We start from the raw sequence: 25,040 nt of genomic DNA, 5'->3' as shown, positions 1-25,040 counted from the left end.
GGCCCTCCACACCACCACCTCAGAGGGGCCGTGGGGTAAAGAAAAAGGCTCCTGAGTGAAAACTCTGCAACCCAGTGTCACAAAAAGACTTGTATATATGTATTATAGTTTATTCTTCAAGTTTAAAGTGTTAGATTCTTTCGTTCAGTGGGTTTCTGATTTTTTCTCAATAAAAAGCAGTAAAATGTATTCCTGTTTTTGCAGTTTTTGCCTATTTAAATTCTATTTTCAAACTTACCACATATAGTGAGGCTCAATAACTGTAATTTATTGAAAGCCAGTTGTCTTCTGAAAAAAATAACACCTTGCACTTGAGGATAGCACATTCTGTTATAATTCTACAGTCAAAAAAACAAAATATGTGAAAACGCCCCTTTTTAGCTTCAGGTTCTAAAGGGTTAAAGCAAAAAGAAGATCAAAAGCACTTATTAGAGGCACAACACTTATTTTAGCTCTAGGAAAGTGTCTATTACCAACACAATCCAATAAGAATCGTTAGACTGTACCTAACTTTTTATTTAAACACACATATAGCCTGAGACGGTGTTCAGACTTGCGCTCATGTTGTGTTTGCTCACGTGATAACAGCAACGCCATACGCACATGACGACACGGAGGTTAATGTGGTGCGTAAAGCGAGTTACTCCTCCCACTTCTGCTAGTTTTACTGAGATGTCTTATCCTGTGCGAATTGGCCATTAATATTACAGACGTCCTGAGGTAAAATTACTTTACCCCCACGTCCCCAGGTTAATCTAATCCCATCTAAATAGGACTTTAGTCAGCGTTTTTGGACATTGGTGCAGTCTCATCATCGTCTCGTCTTAGTCATGGAAAAAAGGTAATTGACAAACATAGTATGACAAACGTCCCGAAATTTTTGGTTTTCATTTGGCTCACGTCCCTTTTCTGTTTCCTCAGGCTCCTCCCCCAACATGGACGAACTCCTCAAACACCTCACCGAGGTGAGCATCTGCCAGCAGTAAATAATGGAACATATGGCCGCCCGCCAAGGGGAAGCCGCGCGGGAGCTTGCCGCACTCCGCACTGCTGCCGCCCAGCGAACTCCGCTACCTGACCCCCGGGCCCAAGCGACACAATTACTGCCGCGGATGACAGTTCATGATGATGTGGCGCTGTATCTGCAGATGTTTGAGGCGATTGCCATCCGAGAGGCATGGCCCAGAGATGAGTGGGTCCGGATCCTAACGCCACTACTGACAGGAGAGGCATAGCGCGCCTATTTCGCCCTGACAGCCTGTAACATCGGCCTTTAAAAGCACTCTAGTTGTTACATAAACAATTAAGGGACCAGAGATTTCTACGTTTCAATGAGTCATTTATTTTCCAATCACCATACCGTCAGATACACAACACATTAATGTCCAGATGCAAATGAACCCCCCAAAAGTTCTGTCTTTTATAGTAACTCCTTGGCTACTAAGAGCTCAGTCTTTGTTAGTGAGATGGAACAGTACTTGAGATCATTACTGATGAAACCACATCAGCCAGTGACCAGGACTCCTAGTAGCTGTAGATAAGCTGAATTATTTCATACAGAGAACACTGGATGTTCAGGGCATTGTTGAATCTCAATAGTTCTTTGTACAAGTTCTTATTTAGTTGAGCAGTTTCCTCATGCTTACTCAAGGAACCCTCTGCATCAAACAAACAGAAAAACTTAGTGCCACCATTAACACATTTACACATAACATATTTAAATGCACTTTACCAAACATCATGCATCCAAACAAGACAAACAACAGTAGTACTCACATTTGAGATCAAGAACTAGAAGTTCCTCAAAACCGGGTACAAACACAAGCTAATCTTCTGAGAAGGTATCACCATGTGGTTAACACATCCTTCCTACCTCCTGCTTCTTCTCTTCTCCTATTTATGCTAACAGGTAGTTCAGTGGCTAGAGCACTCCCTAGTGGCATAATCAAATATTGCATGCACCACAAGCTAATGGGACAAAAGTAACAGTAAAACTGTTACACACCCCTCCTCCAAGAGAAAAATTACACAGTCCCATAAAATCTCTTTAACTTTTCTACATGGTAGGTATCGCTTTGGTGTGAGTTGTCAAGCATTACAACTTTGTAATTGACATTATTAACCTTTCTCAAAATCTTTGCAGGACCTTGCCATTTGGGAGCTAACTTGGCCATAAAATAATCAGCGGCACGAGACAGAGGGTGAGTAAGGATCCAAACTAGATCTCCCTCCTCAAAGGACTCAGGCTTCCTACGTTTATTGTAGTATCTGCTTTGCCTCTCCTGAGCTTGGCTAGTCTTTTCCCTCACTTGGTCAAGAAGATTTTTCTGCCTTTCAACAGTGTTATAGGCTAGATGGTCGGGATCAGGCGGCTTGCGTATTAATCGCTCAAGTGGACCTTTCAGCTTACGACCTAGAGCAATCTCCGCCGGAGTGAGACCCGTGCTCTCTTGCCATGCTGAATTAACGGCATACCTGAATTCTGGTACCCACTTGTCCCATTCACGATGATTGTCATGAACGTAAGAAGATATCATCGTCTTCAATGTCCTGTAGACCCTTTCGGTTAAGTTGGTCTGGGGATGATAGGCTGTAGTGAGCTTTTGAACTACCCCCCATCGTTTGCAAGTATCATTGAGTAACTGGGCAGTGAACTGAGGCCCACGATCTGAAACTAGGTATGCTGGAGCTCCCCATCGTGTGAACATTTCCTTTGTCAGAATGCTGGTTATTAAGTGAGTTTTTGCAGACCGTAGTGGAAAGAGTTCTACCCACTTGCTGCAATAATCTACAAAGACTAATAAGAACTCGTTAGATCGCGGGCTTCTTGGGAATGGGCTCATCAGATCCACTCCGAGCATATAGCCAGGCTCTACTACTGGGGTTGACTGCAACAATCCAGAAAGTTTTGAGATCCTAGGTTTATAAGCTTGACACGTCTTACATTGAGTACAGAAGCTCCAAACATCCTTGCGAATCTCAGGCCAATAGACACTGTCGAGTAGTCTCCTCAAAGTTTTCATTCTTCCCAAATGCCCACTCAACGGGTTTGAATGTGCAAAGTGTAAAAAGTGTGCTTGTCAGGTACACTACGAAACAAATAATCATTCTGTACGATGTAAACAATGCGATTAGAGTCTGTTGTAGGTTGCTTCGCTGCCTCCCATAAAGACTGTAAAGACGAATCAGTCTTTTGAGCTCTCCCAATCTCATCCCAGCTTACTGGCAAGTTAGGGTCCGGTTTTGTGGGTTGACATAGGGCAATGTGGCTTACCACCTCTTGCATGGGCATTCCTCTGGATAGAGCATCGGGTACTACATTACAGGATCCCTTACGGTACTTAACAATGAAGTTAAAACCTTGCAGACGTAAAGCCCACCTGGTCAAGCGTGAGGATGGCTTAGGCTGATTGAACACCCAAGTCAGAGCGGAATGGTCTGTGAATACTTCGAAGTTCCTTCCCTCCAAATACTGCCTCCACTTTTCTACAGCCCACACTACCGCTAGACACTCTTTTTCTGCAGTGGAGTACGATTTCTCTGCTCCGTGTAGAAGTCGTGACGCATAGGCAATGACATGTTCAAAACCATCAAAGTCTTGTGTCAGCACAGCTCCTAATCCTATATCACTAGCATCAGTTTGTACTTTAAAATCTTTAGTGAAATCAGGTGGCATTAAAACTGGGGCTCGTTGGAGGGCATTTTTAAGATCATCAAAAGCACTTTGGCATTCACTCGTCCAATCCCAAGCTGCATCTTTAGCCTTAAGTGCATACAAAGGTGCTGCTCGCTCAGAAAAGTGGGAAATGAAGCGATGGTACCAGCTTGCAAGACCTACAAATCTCTGTATCTCCTTGAGACTCTTAGGTACCGGGAAATCTTGTACTGCGGTGACTTTAGAGGCTTCAGTACGGACCCCTTCCTCCGAAACAACATGTCCCAGATATGTGATGGTCTTTTGCAGCATGGAACATTTCTTGAGGTTAAGAGTCAATCCTGCGGCTTCCAGTTTCGCAAAGAGTTGCTTAAGATGCTGGAAGTGGTCTTGAATGGTTTTAGAATAAATTACTATGTCATCAAGATAGACAAAGCAGAACTTCCCTAAAAAATCCCTCAGAATGTTGTTCATGAGCCTTTGAAAGGTTGCCGCAGCGTTTTTGAGGCCGAAAGGAAGGCGAACAAACTCAAATTGATTGTTTTTTGTGACAAATGCGGTTTTTTTGACACTGTCTTCCTCCATTCCCACCTGCCAATAACCGGACTTAAGGTCTATTGTACTGAATACGACAGCTCCATACAAGGACTCTAAAATATCTTGAATCTGTGGCATGGGAAATCCATCAAGAGGAGTCTTGGAATTCAATGCTCTGTAATCAACGCAGAAGCGAGTACTACCATCATTCTTTGGCACTAGGACCACTGGGGCTGCCCAAGGGGAAACAGAAGGCCTTATAATACCTTTACTCAGCATATTTGCCACTTCATCGTCTATGAGCTGTTGTTTGGTGACAGAAACAGGGTAAGCTTTCTTACGCACAGGAATTTCGTCGATGGTATGGATTTGGTGGCGAATTAAAGTGGTCTGTCCCAAACTATCTGTACATACTGTTGGCCAATCAAGCATTAGGCCCTCTAGTTGACGTCTCTGCGCTTTGGAAGCATCAGCTCGATCCACCAACTCCTTTATGGTAGTTAGCGTAGTGGAAGTCGTTGGCACTAAGGGTAGTGCAAGGTGCAGACTGACCGTTGGCGAGGGTGAAGACGCTGTGAAGGGGTGAACTACATCACATTCTTCAGGCAGTGTATACGTGGAGTTTTTAAAATCAATAAGGATTCCTGAGGTCATCAGAAACTCAAGACCCAGTACAACTGAGAAAGTCAAATCACAGTCTCTCATCACATATGCTCTCAAAGGGTAGCTGTGACCATGGATTGTACCCTGCCAAGCTATCTTCCCCAAGGCTGACTGTACATATCCATTAGCAAGGGAAAATGACTGTCCTCTACTTGACTGCATGGCTTCTTGATTTAACTTCAATTCTTTCCAGCATGACTCTTGTACTAATGAATAAGTGCTGCCAGTGTCCAATATTGCCTGATATTGGTGGCCTTGGACGGTTATGGGTAATGTTAATGTCGTTAGGGGCTTTACCTTACTCTCTGAAAAGACTGCAATGTGTGGATAAGATGACCGTCCTCTTGTGAACTTATTTGCCTCAGCAGGCCTAGAGGTGGTTTCTTGTTGCCTTTGCCTCCAGAAGGCTCTCTCCTCACTAAGGTCTCGCTCTATGAGTGTTCCTACACGTACCAGCTCATCTACTGTAGTGGCAGTTCCTCTTAAGATACTTGCTATTCTTGGATTGCAATTGCGAAGTGTTGATTGGAGGATCTCCCGCTCTGCTATAGCCGGCTTCAACCTCAGACATAACGCTCTGTACTGGTATGCAAATGTCCTGATGCTTTCATCAACTCTTTGTTTTCTTTCTCTAATCTTTCTCTCCACCTCAGCCTCATGATCATCCGATAAAAAGGATTGACAAAAAGCAGACTTAAATTGTGCCCAAGTTCTTACTTTCTTCTTCTCTGCCACCCACCAGTCCTTAGCTGTGTGTGTGTTAATACCGCAGGAAGCAGGGATAAGATTTCAGCATCATTCAAAGGCTGCATAGCTAGATACTCATCGCATCGCTCCAGATATGTAATGGGATCTTCTCCGTCTAAACTTCCGAACTTTGGAAACTCTAACTTGATGGGTGTCTGGCAATGTACAGGTCGAAAAGAACTATGGGTTGCTACTGTATGGTCAAAACCTGGAGTAGAAGTGGCTCCCCCAGAAGACTGAATTAGAGATCTTAGCTGGCCATCTCTCCTTTTCAGGCAATCCATAACCGTTTGTCCCAACTCCTGGACTTTATTTTCCAAGGTGTCTTTTACTTGGCCGCATTCATCCTTGAGCTTGGCGGTTAATGAATTTTCTAAGCGCTGTATCTCTGTGTGATGGTCTTTATGCTGGTTTAACAAGTGTTGCAGGTTACCTTCAATGGCAGTCATTCGATTACTTTGTACATCCAACTGGTGTTGCACATCTTTAAAATGAATACCAGAGGAATTTTCTAAGCACTGTATCTCTGTGTGATGGTCTTTGTGCTGGTTTAACAAGTGTTGCAGGTGACCTTCAATGGCAGTCATCCGATTACTTTGCACATCCAACTGGTGTTGCACATCTTTAAAATGAATACCAGAGGAATTTTCTAACCCATCCATTCTACATTCCACTTTATGCATTCTTGAAGCCATTATCATCGTTAACAAGCTATCATCTTCATCACTTGGTGGAGGTGGAGGTAACAGAGAGTCATCAAAATCACATTCTTGTTCTTCATTTTCCAGATACAAATTACTAAGGGAATGAATGAGGTCCTGGACAGGCTCACGACGTATAGTGAAAGGGTCTGAAGAGTAGTCTGGGTTTAAAAGAACATCACCCTCTGTCTCAGTTTCCAAGGTGGCCATTTCACAACTAACAAACCATCTAAGGTTACTTTAGATTCAAAGAGACTCTAAGGCAGTGACTCCTCAAAATATGAACACACATCTACAACATGACTCATTGAAAGTAGAATACATCTCATCAAGATTCAATTAGATTTTACCTTTTCTTTTCAGGTCCCTGTTCGGGCGCCATATTTTATGTAAAATCGGCCTTTAAAAGCACTCTAGTTGTTACATAAACAATTAAGGGACCAGAGACTTCTACGTTTCAATGAGTCATTTATTTTCCAATCACCATACCCTCAGATACACAACACATTAATGTCCAGATGCAAATGAACCCCCCAAAAGTTCTGTCTTTTATAGTAACTCCTTGGCTACTAAGAGCTCAGTCTTTGTTAGTGAGATGGAACAGTACTTGAGATCATTACTGATGAAACCACATCAGCCAGTGACCAGGACTCCTAGTAGCTGTAGATAAGCTGAAGTATTTCATACAGAGAACACTGGATGTTCAGGGCATTGTTGAATCTCAATAGTTCTTTGTACAAGTTCTTATTTAGTTGAGCAGTTTCCTCATGCTTACTCAAGGAACCCTCTGCATCAAACAAACAGAAAAACTTAGTGCCACCATTAACACATTTACACATAACATATTTAAATGCACTTTACCAAACATCATGCATCCAAACAAGACAAACAACAGTAGTACTCACAATTGAGTTCAAGAACTAGAAGTTCCTCAAAACCGGGTACAAACACAAGCTAATCTTCTGAGAAGGTATCACCATGTGGTTAACACATCCTTCCTATCTCCTGCTTCTTCTCTTCTCCTATTTATGCTAACAGGTAGTTCAGTGGCTAGAGCACTCCCTAGTGGCATAATCAAATATTGCATGCACCACAAGCTAATGGGACAAAAGTAACAGTAAAACTGTTACAAGCCGAACAGAGTGCATCTTATGACGAGTTGAAAAAGGAGATCTTAGGCCGAGCCGGCCTGTCACCGCTGAGCGTGGCCCAGCTGTTTCACAAGTGGACCTACAAAGCGCCAGCCCGTCCGGGCTCAGGCCACGAACCTCTCCCGTCTGGCCCAACACTGGCTATTGGCCGGGGGTCCCACCGCCCACCAGGTAGCGGAGCGAGTTGTGGTGGACCGCCTTCTGCGAGCCCTCCCTCGGTCGCTTCGTCAAGCAGCAGGTATGCGGAACCCTGGCAACATCGACGAGCTGGCAGAGGCCATTGAGCTGGCGGAGGTCGCCCAACACCAGGAGATTGGGGAGCGAGCGTCACCTTTTCCCCGGAGAGTGGTCCAGGAGCGACGCACCGGAGGGCACCCCGTGACCAGTCAGCAGACCAGCGGTTCCCGGCCCGGCAGACGAACCCATGCCCACCGAGGGGCCCCGCTCTGCACTTTGTGGTCAACAATGGTCTGCTGTAGTACATCGCCCAGTGGAGGGGGGAGTTAATTTATAGTGCACAACGCGCATACACTTTGCTCATGTAATCTACACAGATGCAACAGTTATTTTTGCAAATCATAAATTGTTACACTAAAAAAATATTAACACATGAGATGACAGAAATCATTGTGGTGTGCCACGAAGATGTGAAAAAAAATTAAATTTTAATCTAGTTTACAAATTATTCAGGCTAATTGTCATAATTAAGGATCAGACCTGTTTGCCCAATAGTGGCAAGACATATATGTATATAAGGACATCTGACAAATTGGTTTGTCCGTCAAGAACCAGGAAAAAAAATCAACTGAAAAACTAAAAAAACTGTTAAACCGACGCTATTTTGGGTGGGTTTCTCCCATCCCCATACAACACAACTTCTCTGTCTTTCACTGCTCTTACAAGAACATCAGTCTCCTCGGCTGTGAACTGCTCCTGGCGTGCGCCTGGTAAATACGCCATAATAATAGCAATCCATAATGGAACTTGCACACCTGCTTTTAAAGGGAATGTTGGATGACACTCTGATTGGTTTATTCACGTTACGCTCAAACCACACCTATGAATAATGATGCTACTTCAGACCAACCCATTTTAGATTTGCGCCAGCCGCAAGAGCCATTTATCCCGCCGGGAAAATAGCAACAGCGCAGAGACCCGCCCACAAAGTTACTTGCGCTTCACGCTTTGACACTTGCGTTTCAGATTGTTAAAATAGGGCCCTTAGTCGTTTAAAAAGTATGAGTTTGATTAAAATATTAAATTTACAGCAGGCAAATTCATCGAACACGCCCACACCCACGATCACATTCTGATATAATAAATTATTATAATGCAATCTTAGATACACGTGTCACATGTGATGTCGTCGTCACCTGTGTTTTTCCCCTGTACTTCCTGGTTTTCGGTTTTGTCACATGTTCCTTTGTTCTGAGTTTCCCGCCACTGTTCAGTCCCCTCGTTAGCTTTAGTTATGTCAGCTATGTCTAGTCATCTGTTTCACCTGTTCCCCTTGTTTGTCTAGTCATCAGTGTGTGTATTTAGTTCCCTCGTGTTCAGTCCTTCCTTGTCCGGTCTCCGTTATACCTACGTTGTTGCTGTTCATGTTTTTATAGTGTTCAGTGTTTCTGGTGAAGTCTAGTATATCTATAATAAAGAGTCTTTGAGTTTGGAATTCTTGGTATCTCCTTCCTTGGGACAACAACCCGTAACACATGACAGGAAACATGATTAATTCACCTCCTGAGTCCATAGTGCGTGTATCCTATCTGCGAATAAACTAAATACACCGTAATAAGAGCTGTTCAATTTAAAATCAAGAAAGCTTATATCAAGATATACTTACTTGTTGATGACTGGAAAATGTTGCCTGGTCTGATGAGTGTCGATTTCTGTTGAGACATTCAGATGGTAGAGACAGAATGAGAACATGGATCCATCATGCCTTGTTCCCACTGTGCAGGCTGGTGTAATGGTGTGGGGGATGTTTTCTTGGCACACTTTAGGCCTCTTAGTGCCAATTGGGCATTACTTGATGGCAAAGCCTACTTGAGCATTGTTTCTGAACATGTCCATCCCTTTATGACTACCATGTACCATCCTCTGATGGCTACTTCCAGCAGGATGATGCACCAGGTCACAAAGCTTGAATGATTTCAAATTGGTTTCTTGAACATGACAATGAGTTCACTGTACTAAAATGGCCCCCATAGTCACCAGATCTCAACCCAAAAGAGCATCTTTAGGATGTGGTGGAACGGGAGCTTCGTGCCCTGGATGTGCATCCCACAAATCTCCATCAACTGCAAGACGCTATCCTATTATTATGGGCTGACATTTCTAAAGAATGTTTACAGCACCTTTTTGAATCAATGCCTTTTAGAATTAAGGCAGTTCTGAAGCCGAAAGGGGATCAAACACAGTATTAGTATGGTGTTCCTAATAATACTTTAGGTGTGTGTACAGTATAAAACAAACGGAATTCTCACAGATAGAATAAGCAAACTAGTATAGTTACCACTACACTCGCTAAAAAATGCTGCATTGTTTCAGACCATTGTGGGGTCAAATATGGACAAACAAAACAGCAGGTTTTTTTTTTTTTTTTTTTTTTGGTTACACTTTAGATTAAGGTTCAATATCACTATTATCTTTATTAAATTTGCCTGACTCAACAAACTCCAAATTACTGCTTATTAAAAGTTAGTAAGGTAGTTGTTAATAGGTAGGATTAAGGGATGTAGAATATGATCATGCAGAATAAGACATTAATATGTGCTTTATATAAACAGCCAATATCCTGATGCATGTTAATAAGCAACTATTTAACAGTGAGAAATGGACCCTCAACTAAAGTGTTTCAAAATATATAAACCCGATGGTTGGCTTTGTCCTATATTTTACCCAAACATGAGTTGAAACAATCCAGTTTTTTTTTTTTTTTTTTTTTTTTGAGTAAATTCATGGTTTCTCAAGCAAACCACTGGGAATACATGTTTGGATTATCACTCATTCAAAACCTCAGTTCTCTCAGTATCCTTGTAAATGTACAACAGTACACAGTCAATGGTTTTAGAAGCATCACTTTCCTTGATCAAATTTTTTGTTTTACACAACAGCACTCAAATTCATACACTGGCTCAGTGATTGAATGATAGAGAGGTTAATGCAACTTTGTAATGTCTTGGGACCACTAGAAAGGATTTAAAAGTGCATCGCTTGTAATCCAAGGATTAACATGCTTTTTCCAGGTGATAATTAACTTTATATTTATTGTAGGCTAATGTCTCTACAAATTGGCAATACTCTACAAATTGGCAAAAAAAGTAGCAGTGCATCATGAAATAAACACTAGTTAAAATAAAATTATGGGAAGAGAACAGAGCAGCATATTTCATATGTAGACCTTGCAACAATTATGCACAAGAGTTGCCAAATCAAGTCAGTGAGTATGATTTTTTTTCTGGGGAGAAAGAAAAATATTATGAAAATATTTTATCCTCTGACATTTTATTAAATGGTACTTTCCAATACATTTATGCCTGAAAGATCAAGATCAAGCACAAGTGACTGATTAGCTTTATGTCAAACTTGCTGTAATGCTGTGTGGATTGATTGGGTTCACCAATGATGTTTTAAATTTTACTGAAATTATTACAATGAAAGGAATGAAATGTAAAACACTAAATTAAAACTTTTTTATTTTTTGATTTAATATTTGATTTTATCAAGGAGGGCCATTCAGTTAATGTTTGCCCATGCTGTAACTCCAAAATATACCCTAATCTAAAACTGCCAGCTGTAGCCCTGTTTTGAGTGGGTAACAGACTGTGAATGTAGCCGGCACGTGTGTTTGTTTATGAGAAAAGGCCATATTGCATCTCTGTTCACCATGGATTATGTAATGGCAAAGACCTTCAAGTGACCATATGTCAGGAAGTATACAGACGGCCAATAATTCTATTCACTATTGTCCTGTTTGTGTGTTCTTACACCATCATAATTCAAGTACACTTTTCTAGAATTCAGAATGGCACAATATACATATGAAACACATTTACATGTGTTCCAAATTAAGCTTCTTTTCTTCTGACTAAAGAAACACAAGAAGAAGCAGCCATATGTCCACAGGTCTTAGCACTTAAAAAGCAGAAGGGAGTGTCTGCGTCTTTCATCTTCTTCCATTATAATTGTGCTCTGTCTTCAATGCCTTAAGCCCATCTCCCAATACACCTTCAATTTTCAGCCTACCCTTTTTTACTCATTCCCTTGATATCTATCAGAGATGTGTGTTGTAGAGTGAGTGTATATGTGTGTTGCACTAGCAGTGAGGTACAAAGGCAGATCCATGTGTTGAAATGTGGCCCCCAGGATGGGCCACATTATGCTTGCCCACTTCACCAGCAGGGACCCAGGCTGGAGCTGGCTCATGGCCCTTTGTCTCCAAACAGATGGAAATACACTAGAGTAGAGCGAGTGAGAGAGAAGGAGAGAAGAGTAGAAAGGGAATACAGAAAAAAGAAGTCAGTCTGTTCTCATTACCTCGCATATTGAGAGCGACACGCTCACAATACGTCAGTGTCGGGTAGGCTCTGTCTTATTCAAGCTCATGCTCAGGCCATCTGTACACACAAATGCATACATTAACATACAGACACACCACTGTAAAAAATTGCTGTAATATATATATAGCCAAATCAAGTCAGTGTAGAATTCAGAATGGCACAATATATATAATTTACTGTTGCTACTAATAAAATAATATTTTAACATGTATTTATATTTTAATGACAGCATATTTATTTAACAAAAAAAAGTAATCTTTTATTTTATCAAAATAAACAGAAAATAGTACAAACGTAGCTAAAGTGATTGCTTTAAACAAGTATTAACTTAAACATTATTACAAATTTGGTAACACTTTACAATAAGGTTCATTAATTAACATAAGTTAACTACATTAACATGAACTAATGATGAACTGCACCTATAAAGCATGTATTAATCTTTGTAAATGTGACAACATGAAAACATTGATGAAATACATGGAAAAAATGAAAAACATGGGAAAAAAACATGTTTAAAATACACCTGTATTTTTATGAACTAATATTAAACAAAGAATAGCTAATGCTGAACAGATATGTTTATATGGTTAGTTGGTAACACTTTACGGTAATGGTACATGAATTATCATGAATTCATGCATTAATTCATGCATGACTTATGCATTACTACATGCATTAATATATCATTAATCATCAGGAACTAACAGGAATTCAAAGTCTTTCATTCATGACTTCATGGATGAACAACACCTTAATTAAAACATGAACTAGGTGAGTAAATCATCATAAATTTAGGTTTATTACACATGATTATGATGTTTTCTATGTTTAAAAATTTGTCTTATTCATGCATGCAAGACTACTTTCGAAAACAGAATTTCTGTATGTATGTATGTATGTATGTATGTATGTATGTATGTATGTATGTATGTATGTATGTATCTATGTATGTATGTATGTATGTATGTATGTATGTATGTATGAGTGTAGGTATGTCGTTTGGATAACATTTCATAATAACTAACGCTACGAAGCATTAATAAAGCATTAGTAAATAGTTATTTCATCAATTATAAAGCATTCATTTGCATTAATAGGCAGTTTATAAATACAACTATAAATGTTATATTCTTGATTTATAATTATATGCATAATGTGTTTAATAATTGTATTTTCATACTTTATAAATTATTAATTTATCATTTCTAAATGAAGTATTACATTATTTACAAAACCGTTATTTAGGAGTTGTCAGTGGTTCATATGATCATTTAGAAAGTGTAAGTAAAGGGTTAATAAATTATTTAAATGTACATTTATACATTTAGACATATAGTAATAGTTACACAGTGTGTTAATACATGCTTTATTAACATGTATTCCTATTGTAGTTCATGATTAATTCAGATAGTTAACAGTACTACTTTAAAACATTAAAACAGTACTACTTTAAAACATTAGAGAACAGCAGCGCAGAAGAAAACTGAGCCTTTGTAAAAGCCTTACGAGGCATAAATAGTCATCACTTTAGATGAGCTCACAGAAATAGTTAACTGCCAACTACTAAATGTTTTATAACCTGAATTAATCATAAACTACACTAGGCACTATTTAAATGTACATTTATACATCGCATTATTTAGACATATAGTAATAGTTACTCAGTGTGTTAATAAATGCTTTATTAACACACTGAGTAACTATTACTATATGTCTAAATAATGCAATGTATAAATGTACATTTAAATAGTTTATTAACCCTTTACTTACACTTTCTAAATGATCATTTGACCCACTGACGACAACTAAATAACTGCTCTGTAAATAATGTAATAATTAAATTAATTCAGGAATGATAAATTGATCATTTATAAAGTAGTAAAATACAATTATGAAACACATTATAGATATGCTTATAAATCAAGAACAAGCATTTATATCTGTATTTATAAACTGCCTTTTAATATGTATTAATGCTTTATAATTATGAATTAACTATTTACCAATGCTTAACTAATATTTCAAAGTGTGTAGTTATTATAAAGTGTTACCAGTTTGGGTAAATTTTGCCTGCTATGATATAATGTTGTTGTTGTTGCAATGTAACATTTTAGAATGGATCCCATGAAGACTAGCTGATTGCATAGACTTTCAGCTAATGAGATCCATTAAAATAAACAAATAAAATAAAAATAAGACTACTTTAAATTATGTTTTATTTTATTTATTGAGAGGAGCACATTCAGACAATTAACCTAATTAATTTGCTTTACTCTGTTTGTGTAATGTAAATGTGAACTTGTGAATAATTTAAGGAATATACCAACCACAATCCACACCTTATGCATGCACAGGCTAGACCAGTATATCAATTAATGTGAGGAACACAGTAGTCATCATTAACGAAGAATTAGCTTCTCATGACTTCATCGTGTTTGTGGCCCCTCAACTGGTGACATGGTCCTTTGAAACGATGATGTGTGATTAATGATGGCATTGTGAAATGACATGAATATGTAACATGAAAGTTCAAGACTTTACACACAATTATCTTAAGCTTTTTCATAGTTAAATGTGAGGTACAGACAAATATTAAATAAGTCATCAAATTTAAGTTTTGTAAATGCATGTAAATGTTTCCCTCCCTCTGCTGCGACTGTCAGTCTTTTTTAAACTGTGTTGCTTTATGACAGTCAACACGATGATTCAATATGCCTATTATTATACTTAAAATAGTTTACAGAAAAAGCTTAACAAAATATTGCATAGATAGGCTATATTAGGCCTACAGTACACATTGATAACTCTTTCCTTTGTGCTTTGAATGTAGCCCTGTTGTACACTATATTGTAAAACATAACACATTAATTTAACTGAAATATTAGTAAAAGTTAATAGAAAAAAAGTTATGCAAAGTCAAAAACTAATAAGGAGAGTAAATATCAGTGTTGGACAGTAGCTTGCTACAAGTAGCGAAGCTACTATCTTAACTATATTTTTCAGTAGCTCAGTTTATTTTTTAATAACAGTATATTTTCCAGTATCTACTACTTTATCCAGCAAGTAGTGGAGCACGGTCAAAAGCTACATTCTGTTTTGGTTCTGACGAGTTTACAAGCCTGTAATGAGCGAAACAATGCTCAATGTTCTGCTCTGTGCAGGCACGCTCCACTCATGAACTGCTTGCTGATACATGACATTTCATACTGTCGCCTACTATACATGTTGTAGCCATTAAAGGTGCAGTGAGTGTGAATTTTAGTGGCATAGCGATGAGGTTGTAAATTGCTATAACACATTGCTTACCTCTACCTTTTGAAGCTCATAGAGAAGCTATATGGACAAAGATGTTGTCGTCGGAGAGAGCCAAGAGTGACTAGGCTCTTTGTTCGTTTGGCCAAGAACCAAACGGACAAACTTCTGTAGAAAAGGATGTCCGTTTAGGGCTACTGTAGAAACATGACGGTGCTAAATGCCGATTTAAATGTATGGGGACCGGCGGTGTATGTAGATGGCTCATTCTAAGATAATAAAAATATAATGATACATTAAGTAAGGTCTTTATACACCATTGAAAACATAGTTATGTATATTATATTGCATTTCTGTCAATAGATCCTCATGAATACAACACACTGCACCATTAAAACAATATTTTTTAAGTATTTTGTTTCATATTTATGTATAATAATGTTAAATATTAAATATTATAATGTTATTTTCAAATGTTATTTTTATCTGATGATTATGAAAAGTGCAAAGATATGCCAAAATAAATGTCAAAGACATGGACTGGGTCAGAACCACATCTGACCACTTCATTAAGTTTTGTTTTTTGTAGAAAGCCTTTCTTAAAAGTGAATTGCGTTTTGTATAAATTATATCATAATTTTCATCATCCAATTGCCTGGATTTAATAAATATAGCAAATAGGCTATTGTTACGGGTGTGTAGATGTCAACGAAAACAAGGAGAGTTCAAGACTTCCAAAACACAAAAGATCCTTTATTTACAATAAACTGGATTTCTCATGAACATCTAACACATACCAAAACATAGAACACATTGAGTAACATCAACAGTGATAACATCAAGACTGGACAAAGACAGGGTGAACACAAGGAACTTAAATACTAACACTGATGACTTGACTAGTGAAGGGAACAGGTGGCACAGATGACTAAACACAGCTGACATAACTAAACAAACGATGGGACTGGACTGAGGTGGGAAAACTGGAACAAAGGAACATGTGACTAACTGAACCCAGGAAGAACATGGGGAAAACACGGCAGACTGACCCTGCGTCTCAATCAGCTCCCTAGTTCACTAGTCAGGGCACTGATCAGGACATAAGTCAATGGGCTGACTCCCTGATCAGTGCCCTGACAACTGAACTAGGGAGCTGATTGAGACGCACACCAAGACTAGACATGTGACAGCTATATCAGACAATAATTATGACATGGAGGCGCCAGCACGATTACTTGCATTGCACGTAAACAGGTTCATCTCATAAATGAATCGAAACTTAGAGAAACATTAGAAATACTGTAGGTTTAGAAAGCTTGTAATGTAATTTGAAATAGTTATGAAAATAGCACGCTGTTGTTCATACAAGCAGCTCATGATTGGCCTTTCAGAGTTGTTCTGTTTAAAATTCTGCATGCTCAATCACTGCATCTGCATGAGTTTAACCTATATTTTTGACTAATCCTGACTGAATATTTAATTTAAGTTGCATTCATATTGCATACATGATGCTAATTTTTTTGTAATTTTGCAATTTTAGAGCCAGTTTGAGGTATAGGCCATTCACCTAATTTGAAATCATAATCACATTGCATGATGTTGCTTGAAACCCTAAATATTATAAAATTCTTTATTAACTATATAGTTTAGTTATTTGTAACCATGTCATTGTAAAAAAAAAAGAAAAGAAAAAAGACCAAAAGAAAAAATAGTTTCAATGTAGGTAGCTAATTTTGGATAGTAACTTGTAGTGTAGCTAATGTTTGCTTGGTACGGTGTCGTTAAAAGATAAAATAATTTGTCCTGTTGTTTTCAGTTAATGGCTTGTTTTTTTGCCAAGGAACGAACTATTATCTGGTAGGTGAAGAACGTGTTTTCGAGCACGTTATTTATTATTTTGGTTTGTTATTTTTGGTTGGCTCTGGGCTTAGTAGCAATTGTCTTGGGAGCACGGCCGAGGTTTGGGGTTTACATTGTTTAAAGAGGGAATAGTTTGGTTTCTTTAATTTGTTAAATCTCCATAGGAGTTATTGACTTTTATTAGGTGCGTTTCATTGAAAGTCCGTTCAGTTCATCGTTTATAGGCGTAAAATGGCAACTGGGGTTGAAGCATTTGTTCAGGCTCCATCGGATGAGTTAATAGATGAAATGACTAAAGAGCAACTTTTGGTGGTAGCTGCCCATTATAAAATTGAAGTCAATAGTTTGTGGTTGGTCCCTTCTTTTAACGAGTTGGTTGTAGAAACATTTTTTGTTCTATTTGAAAGAGTTGCTAAAGCCTATGATTGGGGTGATCTTGAGTGCGCCCTGTTGCTTTAGTGTGTTTTGACTGGTAAGGCTCATCAAGCCTATTCCTCCAAACTTGAAGTTTGAAGTGATGAAGTTTGGCTGAAACTTATGAACCATTAAATCGTCCATTCAAAAAATGTATGAGCGCGTACCGGAGAGCTATCATCAGCAGTTTTATACGTAAACCTGACCAAACCCATGTCGAATTTGTTAGAGATTTAATTCTGCAGTTTAAACAGTGGTGTGTGTCGGCAAACATTGAAACACTGGAGGAACTAACTAATTTAATGTTAGTGGAACGATACAAAAACACACTTCCTGAAGTAGTTGCCACCTACATTGCAGATCATCAAGTTGGGACCGCTGTGGAGGCTGCACTGCTGGCTGATGATTGGGAACTTCCATAAGTTCCATGTAGAAAGATTCAAGACTGAACGTCCATCTTATTCACATGTAAACCATCTGTTTGTTCCTCTGAACTTAGGGAAACATCCCACAAAGAATTTGTCAAAAGTTTACGATTCTACTTGCAGTTATTGCTCAGAGAAGGTACAACAGTATCCAAAGGTGTTTGTTTGCCTGTGCGGTAACCTGCTCTGCGAGCCAGGCTAGGATGAAGGGAAAAGCTAAGGAGGCTGAACAGCTCTTTTCTCTGAATGATTACCTGCTATCAGTTTCTCATGATGAGCTGTCAAAAGAACAACAAAATCATGAGATGTTAAAGCTACATTGTGTGATATTTTCCCCCATTCAGCAGTGAAAAGGTATATGACCATGCAATGAATATTAATTCCCTATCGAGAGATTCCTTGTGTTGCGTATGGGAAAAACTCCTTTTCTCGAGAATACGAAGCAAAATGTATTAATAAAGTTATCTATGTAAAGCTCAGTGCAGCTGCACGGCAATAGCCTGGCACGAGGAGTGCTCTGATTGGCCGGGCCGCGGCAACTGCAGGAACCTATGGTGAGGCGGCTGAGAGGAATGATCCAATTGGCACTCCAGAGAGACTGCCGAAAAAGGGGCTTATATTAGCATACAGGAGGCTATATAAGACCCTCATTCGCCATAGGTATCAGATTTTATCTCCTTCAGCGACATCATCGCTGACCTCCGGAATCGAGCAAACTGCCGTCGAAAAGCAACCAGCGGAACTTCCCTGCAGTCCTGAGGACGGCAGATTCCCACTGGGTGTAATGGCTGCCTTGTCATGATAGCGCGCGTCCTCTCCACAGCGTGCGTTTGCTGACTAGAGCGCGACTTACGTCATAGCATGCTCTCACTATGTCAGAGCATAACAGCGTTGGAATATGGCTGCCAAGCTAAGTCTTTTTTCACTCTATCACTTCTCCCAGTTCCCTCTATTCAGGCGGCTGGAGAGGTTTTTACACTATAGACATCCACTACACATGTAGGAAATGTGCCCCCTTTACAGTCTGCACTCCTGCACCCAAGCACTTTTCACTAAGCGCACTCGCGCCACGAGCACTATAAATGTGAGGCGCGCGCCCACTGCAAAGCCTGCGCCGCCAAAACCTAAACACTATCCCCACCGTGTTACAAACTCACAGTGTTACAGCATAAGTAATCGGGCTACCAGGTCCCTATTACTAAACAGCCTGCTCCTGAATCTAATTCAACCCCTGGCTTCACGAGCCCAGGCCTGGCAGGCCATTCCTGGTATATCAAATTGGGAGTTGAACATATAAAAGGAGGTTACTCGCTACAGTTTTGCTCGCAGACCCCTGCGATTCACGCCGTGGTCGAGCCCTCAGTGAGAAGCAGTGTCAGTCACGTGCTTCACGCTAAGGTGTTAAAACTGTTAAAGGAGAGAGTGGTGGAAACAGTGCACCCGACGCTAGCGAGTCAGGTTTTTACTGTCGCTAATTCCTCGTCCCGAAAATGGATTGTGGTCTCAGGCCCATGCGTCAGACATCTGAACAAAGAACTTATAACATGCACATTCAAGATGCTGACGGTGAAACAAATCCTCGTGCACATTCGCCCCAAGGATTGGTTTTTCACAATAGATCTGAAAAACGCATACAGTCCCTGACAAAAGTCTTGTCACTTGTGTACAAATTGACCTAAGGTGCCGCTGAAATATATTTCTAATCAAGATTTTTTTTTTTTACAAGAAATGGCTCATTTTAATCCCACCAGCTTTTGTGATAATGTTTCAGTGAAAAACTAAACTTTCAAAAAGTATTCTAATATTCACAGCTTGGTAAAGCCCATTGAGTCAATTTTTGCAAAGAGATAAGTGTTGTCACCTTGTCATATGAGCTTCACTTCTGACTAATAATGGATCAATTAGGTCTCAAGTGTGTTTAAAAAGAACCCCAGTACACTAGACCTTTACACCAACTAGACCTCTGTAAACATGCCTAAGATTCACCCTGAGACTAAAGTTTTGATAATCAAGAGGCTGAAGACCAGATCCACTGCTGATGTGGCAGACACCTTCAATGTGTCTCAGCGTCAAGTACAGAGGATAAAAAAAAGATTTGAAGAGACTGGAGACGTTTTTGACAAGCCCAGGTCAGGCAGACCCCGCAAGACAACTGCTCGAGAGGACCGTTTGTTGGTTTGAAAATCCAAGGCCAGCCCATTTTCCACTGCAGCAGAGCTCCACAAGACCTGGTCACCTGAAGTGCCTGTGTCAACCAGAACAGGTTGTCGGATTCTGTCTCGAAATGGCCTCCATGGTCGAATTAGTGCCCAGAAGCCAGCACTAAACAAAAGACAATTGAAAAACCGTGTGGCATTTGCCAAGGCCCACAGCCTGCTAAAAGGATGGACGCAGGAAAAGTAGCAGAAGGTGGATTTTTCAGATGAATCTTCTGTTGAATTACACCACAGTCGCCGCAAATATTGCAGGAGACCTACTGGTGCCCAAATGGATCTGAGATTCACCCAAAAAACAGTGAAGTTTGGTGGTGGAAAAATCATGGTCTGGGGTTACATCCAGTATGGGGGTGTGCGAGAGATCTGCAGGGTGGAAGGCAACATCAATAGTCTAAAATACCAAGAAATCTTAGCTACCTTTTATATTCCCAACCATAAAAGAGGCCAAATTCTGCAGCAGGACGGTGCTCCATCGCATACTTCCATCTCCACATCAAAGTTCCTCAAGGCGAAGAAGATCAAGATGCTCCAGGATTGGCCAGCCCAGTCACCAGAGATGAACATCATTGAGCATATGTGGGGTAGGATGAAAGAGGACGCATGGAAGACGAAACATAAGAATATTGATGAACTATGGGAGGCATGCAAGACTGCTTTCTTAGCTATTCCTGATGACTTCATCAATAAATTGTATGAATCCTTGCCAAACCGCATGGATGCAGTCCTTCAAGCTCATGGAAGTCATACAAGATATTAAATTTGGATCTCACAGCACCACAAATTAATTTGCTGAAATATTTTTGTATTTGCAGTAAATTTGTTCAATTTCTGTATAGGCGACAAAACTTTTGTCTTGCCAAAATTTGACCTATCTGTCTTGATTAAATGATAAATATTTTTTCTATGAAAATTATTTATTTCAGTGCATTAAACATCATTTAGGAGGGTTTTAGCTTTTCATATGAGCTATTTCTAACACCAATGAATTAATTAAAAGTCAGGTTAATATCAGGTATTTCTAGAAAATGGATAAGCGACAAGACTTTTGTCAGGGACTGTACATTCACGTTCACATAGCCCCCCACTACAGGCCATTCTTGAGATTCGCCTTCGAGGGGCAGGCTTATCAGTACAGTATCTTTTCTGGGCACTGTCATAGACTCAAGACTCATGAATGAGCGGCTTACGTCATAAAGAACCACCACGTCTTGGTAACGTACATACAATCGCCAGGGCGGCCAAGATCAGACTCTCTTCACCGCATGGCTAAGCATCTCCTTTTATGGGCAGAGCACAATCTGAGCTCCTTAAGGGCAGCTCACGTGCCAGGTATTCTAAATCAGGGTCCAGATATGTTATCCAGAGAACCCATTCCCCCAGGGGAATGGTCTCTTCACCCGCAAATGATTCAGTTCATTTGGAACACCTTTGGCAGAGCGGAAGTAGACTTCTTCGCCTCAGAAGACAACACTGCCCAGTATTTTTCTCCAAATGCAGGGACGCCCTGGCCCATGTTTGGCCCAGACTCCCTCTATAGGCTCCCTCCGATCGCAATGCTGCCGCAAACTCAAAAAAGATCAGGGAGACTTTTTCAGTGCTTTTTATAGCCCCACTTTGGAAGAACCGCACATGGTTCTCCGAACTGATTCAGCTGTCAGACACAGCCCCATAGCCCATTCCGCTGAGGAAATACCTCCTCACGTCACGGCATCCCAGTCCCGAGCTGTGGGCCCTCCACGTATGGCCCATCAACGGGTATCCTGAAACCTCTCTGACAAGTTATGAACACTATTTCGGAAGCTAGAGCCCCCGCTATCAGGCGGCTCTGCTTTGAAGTGGTCAGTGGTTTTCTAATCAGTGTGCTGTGCAAAACATCGACGCATGCTCATGCAAAGTGGCGGAACTGCTCGCTTTCTCCAAGAGCTAATGGACGCGGGCCATTCCCCCTCCACGCTGAAAGTTTATGTCGCCACCATAGCAGCTAACCATGCTCAGATCGCGGGACATTCACTAGGAAAAAGTGATCTTATTGTATGTTTTCTTAAAGGAGCCAGGAGATTAAACCCGCGTCACCCTTCCACAGTCCCTATTTGGAACCTCGGCGTGGTTTTAGAAGCCGTGAAGGGTCCCCCCTCCTTACCACTTCAGACCATGAGCTTATAGCACTTATCACTCAAAACCGCTTTTCTGCTGGCTTTGGCCTCGGTTAAGCGATTGGGTGGCTTACACGCACTCTCCGTGAGCCCTTCCTGTCTTGAGTTCGGGTCCAACAACTTGGTTGTGCTCAAACCGAGACATGGTTTTATACCCAAAGTGCTATCAACCTCTTTCAGTATGCAGGTCATTACACTGCTTCATTTACCCGCATCTCTTACTTGAAAGAAGTAAATATACATTAATGAGCACATATTTTGAAAGAACTAAGTGTTTTAGCCCAGAATAAACTAAAAAGGTTTTCACAGTGTAGCTTTAAAGCCACAGTACGAACAAGTAATTGACAATGCTAAAATTTGTAACAGTGCACTGGGTTATTTCGTTAAAGAGGGTATGCTGTTGAGAAAGTGGTCCTCTCACACTGGCGATTGTGTGGGTGATCCCATTGCGCAGGTCATAATACCCCTAAAGTTACGTCCTTTAGTTCTAAAAATTGCCCATGACCAGCTCGCAGTACACGTTGGTATAAAGAAAATGCATGACAAAATTCTCTGTTATTTTTGCTGGCCTCATGTTAAAAAGGATGTTGCCACTTCTGTTAAAACCTGCCTATGTGACAGTTCACCAGCAAACCATACCAGCCTTTGAAACGGGCCCCTCTTCGTCCAATTCCAGCGGTGTGCCAACCATTCAAGCATCTCATCAATGACTGCGTCGGCCCGCTTCCTCACTCGAAAGCTGGAAGTGAGTATCTGTTGACGGTAATGTGCCAGGTCACTCGCTATCCAGCTGCTTACCCGTTGCGCTCCATTAACATGAAATGTCGTAAAAGCTTTCATGAAGTTTGCTTCTGTCTTTGAACTACCTCAAATCGTAATTTTACTTGGAATTTGTTTGCCGAAGTGCTTTGTCATTTAGGAATTAAACATAATCTGAAAACCGCGTATCATGCACAGAGCCAAGGGGCTCTGGAACACTTTCATCTTACGTTAAAATTGTTACTCAGAGCTTACTGCGTCGAACTAGTGTAACCAAGAGGGGGGCCGTGTGGGCTTTCTGTGGGCAAGCAAGCCCACAATAAATCCTCATGACGCCCTAAAGGGCAAAACTGTGTGGGCTAGCCCATATTGGCCTTTTCCCACACTGTCACACAGAAAAAAAACGGAAAAAAAACACAGTGGGCCAACAGGCATGTTTGCTGAAAAAATCCCTGCACCATTTTATTTAAAAATGTCAATCACATTTGGCAGTAGCGAAAGTGTTTGTGTGTGGAGACTCTTTCTCTTTTGGAGGTACTGGCTGCCCACTTTTGGAGTTCACAACATTTGGAGTTTTAGAATTCTTAAGTCTGCTTCTGTCTGGATTTAGATTTCACCCATCATTCAAATCAAACGTTCGATTCATGCATGTTAATAGTATCTGGAATGTTAATAGTAGGATATTGTTATGTGAATTTTTTTATTTAATTGTATGGTTTTTTATGTTATTTTACATTAGACATGTACATTAACAGTCTATTTCTTAGTGAAAACAGTACAATTTCATAAAATTACAGATTAAAAAAGTGTATATGTAGGGTGTTGCAAGTATCCTTGTTTACTTATTTATGAAAACATTTAGTTGAACAAGTTTAAATGTGGTTCAAAGTGAGGTTTAAGCAACCATTCTGTATGTAATTATAGTCTATGGTGGCATTTTTTTCAACCGAATTTTTGGTTTGGCTTTAATAGGCTACTTTACACATAGTATTATTATTATTATTATTATTATTATTATACTTGTTTTTCTTTTTTTACTTAGAAAAAGTCTTAGAACATAGGGAATGGGCCTACATGTTGTTTATAATTCATGTTGTTTGGTGCAGTATATTGGTGTTATAGCCTACAGTGTATTGTTTTTGTTCCGCGTATTGTATTGTATTGTATTGTATTGTATTGTATTGTATTGTATTCTATTCTATTCTATTCTATTCTATTCTATTCTATTCTATTCTATTCTATTCTATTCTATTCTATTCTATTCTAAATTCCTAGTTACCTACAGCAGGCGTTAGTTGTCACCGTTTTCCCCCTAGTGCGTCATTCTCGTATTGCACTTTCTTCTTACTTCTAAAGGAAGCACTGCCCCTTAGCAAATCCCAATGTATCGAGCTGCTTCTACCTCAAGAATGTCGGTCACTTTCAGTGTGGGACGTGTCCACGGATTAAATATAAAAGAAATTCGTTGCTCCATGCATCTGCATCGGAATTCAACGATTCGGTAAAGGTGAGTTGATTTGTTATATTTGTTATCCAGCATGTTTTCTCTCTGATCACGACAAGCATTCTGTGGCTGTGAGCTTAGCTTGTTCTAGAAGTGCTTTTGAATGGTCAAGATTTCGATCCTCTCCTTAACTGGCTATTAAAGATGTGTTTCCCCCGTATACTGTTTTATTTATTTTTAATCAGTGTAGTTACGCAAATGATTAATTTTGGACAATACTCTCATTCTGTTGGTCACCTAAAGCAAACACCCATATAGGCTACGCTGTACAGTGATTTTTACAGGACTGAAAATGACAAGCTTTTTTCCAGCAAGTTCTCACAGTTAGAGTTACAGTGAAATGTTTTGGAAATGTGTAGCTTTGCAGAAGCTTTCTCTTTGCGACTTTACCTATCCTAAATTGATCTCTTTGGGGCCAGTATTGTTACAACGATAGAA

General features: G+C 40.0%; 1 protein-coding gene across 2 annotated transcripts in view; it reads left to right on the top strand.

Moving 5' to 3' along the window:
* The first annotated feature begins 24,456 nt into the window (after positions 1-24,456).
* LOC137073247 (vang-like protein 1) overlaps positions 24,457-25,040 on the top strand; it is a 105,347-nt gene continuing 104,763 nt past the window's right edge. For both annotated transcript variants that reach the window (XM_067441543.1, XM_067441542.1), the window contains exon 1: positions 24,457-24,605. The gene's annotated coding sequence lies outside the window, so the exon portion shown is untranslated. The remainder of the gene's footprint in view (positions 24,606-25,040) is intronic.

This window comes from Pseudorasbora parva, chromosome 4, assembly GCF_024679245.1.
Source record: "Pseudorasbora parva isolate DD20220531a chromosome 4, ASM2467924v1, whole genome shotgun sequence".
NCBI classification, from domain to species: domain Eukaryota; kingdom Metazoa; phylum Chordata; class Actinopteri; order Cypriniformes; family Gobionidae; genus Pseudorasbora; species Pseudorasbora parva.
The sequence above is the reverse complement of the archived record's forward strand: the minus strand, read 5'-3'. Positions and strand labels throughout refer to the sequence as shown.